This window comes from Adelges cooleyi, unplaced genomic scaffold (assembly GCF_023614345.1).
Source record: "Adelges cooleyi isolate 19-005CV unplaced genomic scaffold, UGA_ACOO_1.1 ACOO_flye_CR_arks_rails_tigmint_CR_PRNA_18, whole genome shotgun sequence".
NCBI lineage: Eukaryota > Metazoa > Arthropoda > Insecta > Hemiptera > Adelgidae > Adelges > Adelges cooleyi.
Genome location: NW_026095838.1, coordinates 100110 through 107705, shown reverse-complemented (window position 1 = coordinate 107705; position 7596 = coordinate 100110). Strand labels below are relative to the sequence as shown.

Sequence of the window (7596 nt, the reverse complement as noted above, 5' to 3'; positions counted from 1 at the left end):
TAGCAGCAACAGATAACCCAGACTTCAGGATTCTTCTGCGTCTAACGAAAGGCAATTTAGTGTTGTTAAGTTGATAAAAAGTATTTAAGAACAACCATGACTTTTCGAAACGTTCAGACAACTTACCTATACTGAACACTACTAAAGTGTATGATGGTAAAAAATTGAAATGTGTAATATAAGGTAAGGGCAATGTGGAATTTAGAAAATATATATAGTTTAGAAAATACTACCTAATAATAATTTTATAAGTAAATTTAAATTAGCTTGGCGAGCTAAGTGTCTCGGTTTAAGAAAATTAGGCTAAACGGTCAAGGCTGGAAAACAATAGAAAATGTGATGTCATGACAATATCTGGAGTTAATAAATTGATTGTTCCCATTGAAGATGGTAAGTGAAGTTTATTTATTAACGTCAAACAGCAATCAAACAGCAAGGGTGAAGAGTGGCCTACAAACGGCCAGGAAGATGAGAAAAAGCTAGCTGTCATGGAGAGAAAAGATAAGTTCCCTAAACTGGACTCAACGGGGGAAGAGACCGATAGAGGAAGGTTAGGTTAGGTTTGCATTATTTTATACGCCATAATTTTATTTCTGCTTCGGATCGAACACGGTCGACACTGCAACAATAGGTAGGTATAACATTATTAATTAAATTAAAATATTAACATAAAACAAAAACATTCACAATAAATTTAAATATTTATTTTCACAGTCGTGGACTAGGCCTTCTTAGACGTTTTGAGCGAAACACCGGACGTGGAAAAGAAACGTTTGGTTTATCGGCAAAACTGTTCTAGAGGGGAAACCACGGCAAAAAAAATGATCCTTATACTCTACCTCAAGGGTGGTTTGGAAAAGAGTATAATATTGTTATTATAATTATTGCACACAAACACACCAATCATACAAGCACTCTGTAAGTAAGTCAGACTTACCAGACGGGCATCCCCTATTTGTATATTAGATTTGTATACAGATTTATACACAGTCGTTTGCTTGGTGTAATAATTGTTGCCTATACTTGGCTCCTTTAATGGAGTAGTATATATTGCTAGCTATTGGTGTTAGTAAATATCATGAAATGTCAAATGATAATTATGTCTTATTGATTTGATTTTATACATTGTTTTCATTTAATTTTACCGATTTCCATACAACCGAACAGTTGTGGATTTAAGTGCCTAATGAGTAAGTAAACTGTGTAATCTTGACAATTTAGAAAGTAAGCGGTACGCAGAATTTTTTATGAATAAAATTGTTAATATTTATTTGTGCAGTAATGTATTAAAAATGATTATACAAAAATCATTATGAGTGTACAGTTATCTAACCAATACAATAACGGGTATACCAGTAAATGTCACTTAATCAATATGGTTCCTCTTGTAATTCAGTTATGATTAACAAGATCCGTTGACATCCTTTTGTTTTATACCTTGAACGCACACGAATTGTGTACAAGTAAATGCACTCAATTCCACTGGAACAAAACAAACCTGTAAGCCACTCGTCTTTATTAAGTTGTACTGCCGATTTTTCACTTATACTATACATAAATGTTATGAATGTTCATTATTATTACTGATTTGAGAAAAACAATAATTTCATTAAAAAGTACCTCAATAGTTTAAACAAATGTACAAGTAAACGAGAAATTAAAAAAAAAAAATGATATGTCATTTATATTATATAATTTAATATATTTTAAACATAATGCAAATTTATTAACTATAGTTATTTAAAAATTATCATCATCTTCATTAGTTCTAGACGTTGTCATGACGAGTGCAGCCTTTGGTCTTAAAATAATGTTTTCGGTTCGCACCAAATTCCTAAAAATACATTTACAAATTCTATTAACGTTATCGAATAAACAACATAAATGTTTTTTAATATGAGTTCACTAATAAACTTACGCTGTGACAAGACCTGAGTTAACACTTGAAACTTTGACCTTTAAAACGTGTGGTAAAGTATATCTAGCATTTAAAAGATTAACTCTTTCCGTCTCACTACCCAAATTAATAACAACAAAGTACGTAGTAACAAAGTACAAAGAACTTGACGATATTGTGGCCAAGTATTTCGAAGGAGATACTGTTGACTCTATCCTGATTGACGCCAATGACAATGGTAATATTGCAAATTATAGCGTTAACAAAATCGTTTTAATTACATTAAATAACTATCACAATGAGGACGAGCACAGAGTACGATCCAGGAGGTTAAGTGTTCCTCAATCTCAAAAGATACCTAATTTAGTTATATTAGTTTCAGAGTATTTTATCTTGAACTAATGCAAAATACTGGGCTATAAGGATAAGGAATTTATATTAGTACATTATCCTAAATGAATCTCTCTATATTATAAAAAAAAATTATTAAGTATCTACAAAGCCATTTAAATAGCCTATGTACATAGGTTTAAATCTTAATGGATAAGTCAAAATGAGACAGTTTTGGTAAATATGAAATAAAATATCCAACTCCGCAGTATCTAAGAATGTGTGCAGTATTTTTTTTTTAACCACAATAATTAAGAAATACAATACCGACAAAAATTTACTATAGAGTCGTTGGTAGATTTACAACTTTTGGTGGAAGATTTATTTTGTAGATTAAAATTATAGCAATAGACCTGTGGCCTTAATGCCGTAGCAATGTAAACAAATGACTCATTTGTATTTTAATATCACAATCTTTTAGGTCATGTTTTTCAAAAAACAGTTTTTATAAATATATTGCTGTTTTGTTCGGAAACAAATAGATTTCCAAAGTGAATACAAAGTATTGGCAAAAAAATACTAAAAAGCCAGTACAGTGGGGTCGGGGCATAGTGGGACGGAGAGGTCACAGGTCTACAGATTTTATTATAACTGAAAGTGATAAAATCACTTTTAAATAAACGCTTCGATGCGAATCTGTGGATAGTATGTTCAAGCAAGTTATAGTGGCTTAGAAGATATCGTGGGACCAGCAATAATGTACTTAAAATTCAATATTTAGCCTTGTGCAGGGTGGATACGATAAGGGTTGATCGTCTGTCTATAAAAATGTACTGTCATAGTTACCCATATATCGTGATGACAATATAATGAAAATATTTTCATTACCTGTTGACACACACATAGCAACCTAGAAACTGACTACGGCCAAAGTGTAAATTAACCCTATTTTTGGAGTTTTTCCTTAATAAAAAACAATTTGGCAACAGGTTTTTAAGAAAATTGCATATGTTATAGTTCCATTTTAGATCTACCTTTGGTCTAATTTTCAGATCTAAATCTCTAAAACTTTGCTTGAAAAAGTGAAATAAAGAAAAAAATTCTATCTCTTCAAAGGGAAATGGTTTATGATATTTTGTTTGTTTGTTAATGATCATTGATAATACTATGTTTAAAAAACAATTCATATAAATTTGGAACATTTTTGACTATTTTTAAAAAAGTTAAATATCATCGTCATTTTAAGTTGAAAAATTTGTACATTTATTAGGAGTTTTTCTCGATTTTGATGGGGATGGGGTGACTTTTTTAATTTTTGGCCTGATAAAGTACCTTCCAGCTATGATTTCTGATCTTAAGAGTTGCTACACGAAGAAATCGGTTCAGCGGTTTACGAGATTTTGTGGGTCCAGCCACAAAAATAAAAAAATAAAACCACATCATTGTAAAAACAATACCTTCTTAGCTCCGCATCGAAGCTAAAATTAGTATTTTTTTAAATATATTGTTCTTTTGTTTCACAAGAGTAAATAAACTGGGTCAAAAGGAACTCTAAATAAATTTTGTTTTATAGTATTTTCTATTTCTTGTTTGTAATTATAAATAATTGCCGAATATTTTTTTTTGCACGGTAGAGCCCTACCAACGTATTACAAAAATGACAGCAAAAACTTTTTTTGTACATTAACTTTGTTAGATTATCCTAAATGAACATCTATAATTATTACTTAATACAATTCGAACGTTTTATTATTTTAAATAAATAACAAACAAAGAAGATTTGTATTTCTTATGAATTTACCCGACTACCTAAAAAACCAATTGAATTTACATCTTTGTTTTAAAGTTTCTATAGATTTTATTCTTTAATATATGTATAATATATATTTTACAACACTATATATCACTACATCAGAATAACTGTCTAGCAATGTACTACAGTCAACAGGTGATGAAAATATTTTCATTAAATTGTTAATTACGATGTATGGGTAACTATGACTGTACATTTTTATAGACAGACGATTAACCCTTATCGTATAACTGGTTTGAACATACTATCCACAGATTTGCACCGAATACTTATATCGAAAAGTAAAAGACAAATTACGGTAGTATACCACATGGGTTTTGCGAATATTTGATTAAGCCAAGGTTAAACGACAAAAGGTGTTAACACCAGTAAAAATGAAATATACTAATTGTAAACCGGAATGCCTAAGTGAAAAAAACTTATAGAAAAAGGATTCAAATAAATCATATTCTGATGACAGTCACAATACATTCTTGTCTTTCATGTAACTTGACATGTAATGATTTCGCAAAGAAAGTTGTCGTCCAGTTCCCTGTGATGACGTCAACGACTAATGTAATTTCGCGGTATGCCCGCAACATTCACTCTCCACAAGCCGTATTGATTTAGAACGGCACCCCTAGCGAGTTCTTTTTCAAGGGGTCGTCGACAGCAGTTGCGCCATCTGCGATAACCCGGGCCATTGTCTACTCGATTGTATGCCGATCGAACAGTAGGGCGTCAGCTAGCAGGACTGTGTAGTTGTACGTCGAGCGGCTGTTTTCAATTCATTCTCTGTTAAAAAAAAAAACCATCCACGTCTTTGTTCAGACTACGCCAGTCAAACGGATTTCACACACAAACGCGTAACGTACAATTGGGTAATATTTTATTATTAATTATAAACCACAATAAATCATATACATATAAATAAATATAATATATTAGAGTGGTCTTTAAAAAGTTGATTTTCGATGTTAAACTCGAGCCTCACAAGGGTTGTAGTTAAAATGGGAATTTATTATAGGATTTCGACACTCAAACCGTGCGCAAATCAACGCATAGTACTTTGCCTTCTCCTCGGCTTAAGCTGAAGTTCTGACGGTTTTACCGTATTAGTATAGTTTCATACCTATACGGACTTTTTTCCTGATAACTTTGTATTTATAATACCAAAAACGCCTATTTTTCACTACCAGTTTTGACAGGACTTTTGGGCATGGTGTACAGTAGGTGTTCGAAAGGCTCTAAGCTGTGTAAACTAAGGAGTAGGAAAAAAGTTTTGCGGGACCACCCTAATATATTTGTATTTAAATCAAATGCGTTTACAGCATAGTCCGGTGTATCCCAATGGAGTTCACTTGTCTTCATTTGTATTTTCGTTGCTTGTTGACAATGTTTGCCGTATTTTTCACACTGAACTCAACATAACATATAGAATGCGCATACGTGCTGTAATATGACCCGTCATGGTACGCCGCCATGTTGTTTACCATTTTTCGGGAAGTATAAATGCTACGTAACTTTTCCATGATGAGTATTAAAATTTAACAGCCTCCGAATAGTGGACGTTTTTATAAACAGCCGACAAAAGATAATGCGCGTTTATTCATATTGAGTTCAGTGAATATTTCACAAAGTCGCCTGTGTTTCGTGAAAGATACGGACATTTTCTTGGCTTTCTTATGAGATTAGCCAAAAGTTATTGTTAATAGTTTCGTTTTGACATCTGTATCAATGATAAAAACTAGGCTTATAAATTGCTACTATCGTTATGTAGATATAAGAAAAATTGTTTTTGAAAAAAATAAAGCTCTGTGGATCACGGGACCCCCTGGTAGGAACTATGCTTAGAATTTAGAGTATGCGAATCAAACGGTTACTATGGTTACTTTGGATACCATGGTTATAAGCCAATTGTTCATTTTGGGTTAGCAACCAAAAATAAACATATTCGTATTCGTATTTAAAGTACTCTCGCCAAACTATTTAGACTGCTATCTTGAAAAATTATTGGGAACTTGACACTATGCGTATCTAGAATTATCGCTACCTGCTGTCATTATTTTTTAAATTTTTATTGAGATCAAATACAATCTGTACAATTTACAGCACAATAAGTATATGTGTTAAGGTTAAGTGCCTACAAGATAGCACTCGCGTCGGTGCATTTGTGAAATATTGACGGCCTATTAGGGCAAAGGAAAATAGAGGTTAGCACCCCTGCACGTATTATCACTCGGTCACCCCCAATTAGCATCCTGCAGTTTGTGATATATGCACTTACTAATTAACTCTTTATGATATATTTCAAGGTCGAAGGAATCAATAAACCACTATGTCACAATCCGAAAATCAAGCAGAAGATATTGAGAGCCAATTTTTGATCGAATTAAAAATAATAAATCGGGAAGGTTTGCAGTAAGTTTTTTTTTATACTTACTATTTTATTTCCATTATAACTCGAGCGTATTTTCTAGACGGTTAATCAGACAACGTAAATTAATGGTGAGCCAGGTTGTCCGTGGTTCAATCAGAGAAGTTGTACTCATAAATCACATCAAAAATGAAAATCGACTATTAGATGTTGTCAAACAAAGGCTCAGGGTAAGCACTTGATTACATCATAGGCCGTCGTCAAATTGTTTACAATATTGTCTACCGATTTTCTAATATATAATGTATTTATGAAATATTAGACGACAACAAAGCCCGTTGATGAGGATCTTAAATCAACCGTACTTGAGTCAATGACGAATCGTGTCAGCGAATTGTTCAACATGCTGATGTTCCAGTTTCTGCCGACCTCAGAACTTTAAAGAAATACGTATTCTTTTGCTTGAACAATGTATGTAAAGCGATTTATGCTCAGTTTTTTAAATGCCGTCAAAGTTATTTTCATAAATCATCTTCCTATTTCAGAATTTACTAATTGAGTGCAGAGTGACGTTAAATATCCTGTCAGAGATGCCGGGCCACATCCGTGTACGTGTGTGATGCGAATTTCAAAGAAAAGTTAAAATAAAAACCCAAACATGCTTGAGTGTATTTTTTTTATTGTTTCTAGATATCATGTATTTAAAATAACTGTATCGTATTGTATTTTTTTTTTTAATCAGTTTAATAGATCATTCGATCTTGAATCATAAAATTATATAAAATCATTGCCAAGGTATATAACAATATAATTTTGAAAATATTTTTAAAACAACCGTTTTCAGTCGATTCAATCTAGTAACCAAATCATTTAGATTTGTATAGAATATCTTACATGCTTTTAATTTTTTTTACGTTTAAAGTAATGGGCTTTAAAAAAACCAAAATCTTTGATATCTTTTCAACAATAGAGACATAAAATAATTTAACTTAACTGATGTTATATTGGTAATATTATTAGATATGAATTTATGCATAATAACTACGAATCGCTTGTGAGAATTAATTGACATAGTAATAAAATCAATTATAATTATATTGTTTTTGTTTTTGAATGCTTACTTCGTGCAAGCATTTGTGTATGCAATAGGTGACTGTTTAAACATGTACACTAAACTTCACAATATCAAAGTATATTTTC

The 7596-nt window shown here is 31.8% G+C and overlaps 1 long non-coding RNA gene across 2 annotated transcripts; it reads left to right on the top strand.

Annotated features, from left to right (window-relative positions):
- The first annotated feature begins 4769 nt into the window (after positions 1-4769).
- On the top strand, positions 4770-7281 carry LOC126833106 (uncharacterized). 2 transcript variants are annotated; one of them, XR_007684861.1, is made up of 4 exons: positions 4770-4885; positions 6335-6440; positions 6500-6626; positions 6719-7281. It is a non-coding gene; the product is annotated as an uncharacterized LOC126833106 (long non-coding RNA). The 2 variants fall into 2 exon arrangements; XR_007684860.1 differs by having other exon boundaries at positions 4770-4900.
- Positions 7282-7596: the final 315 nt, after the last annotated feature.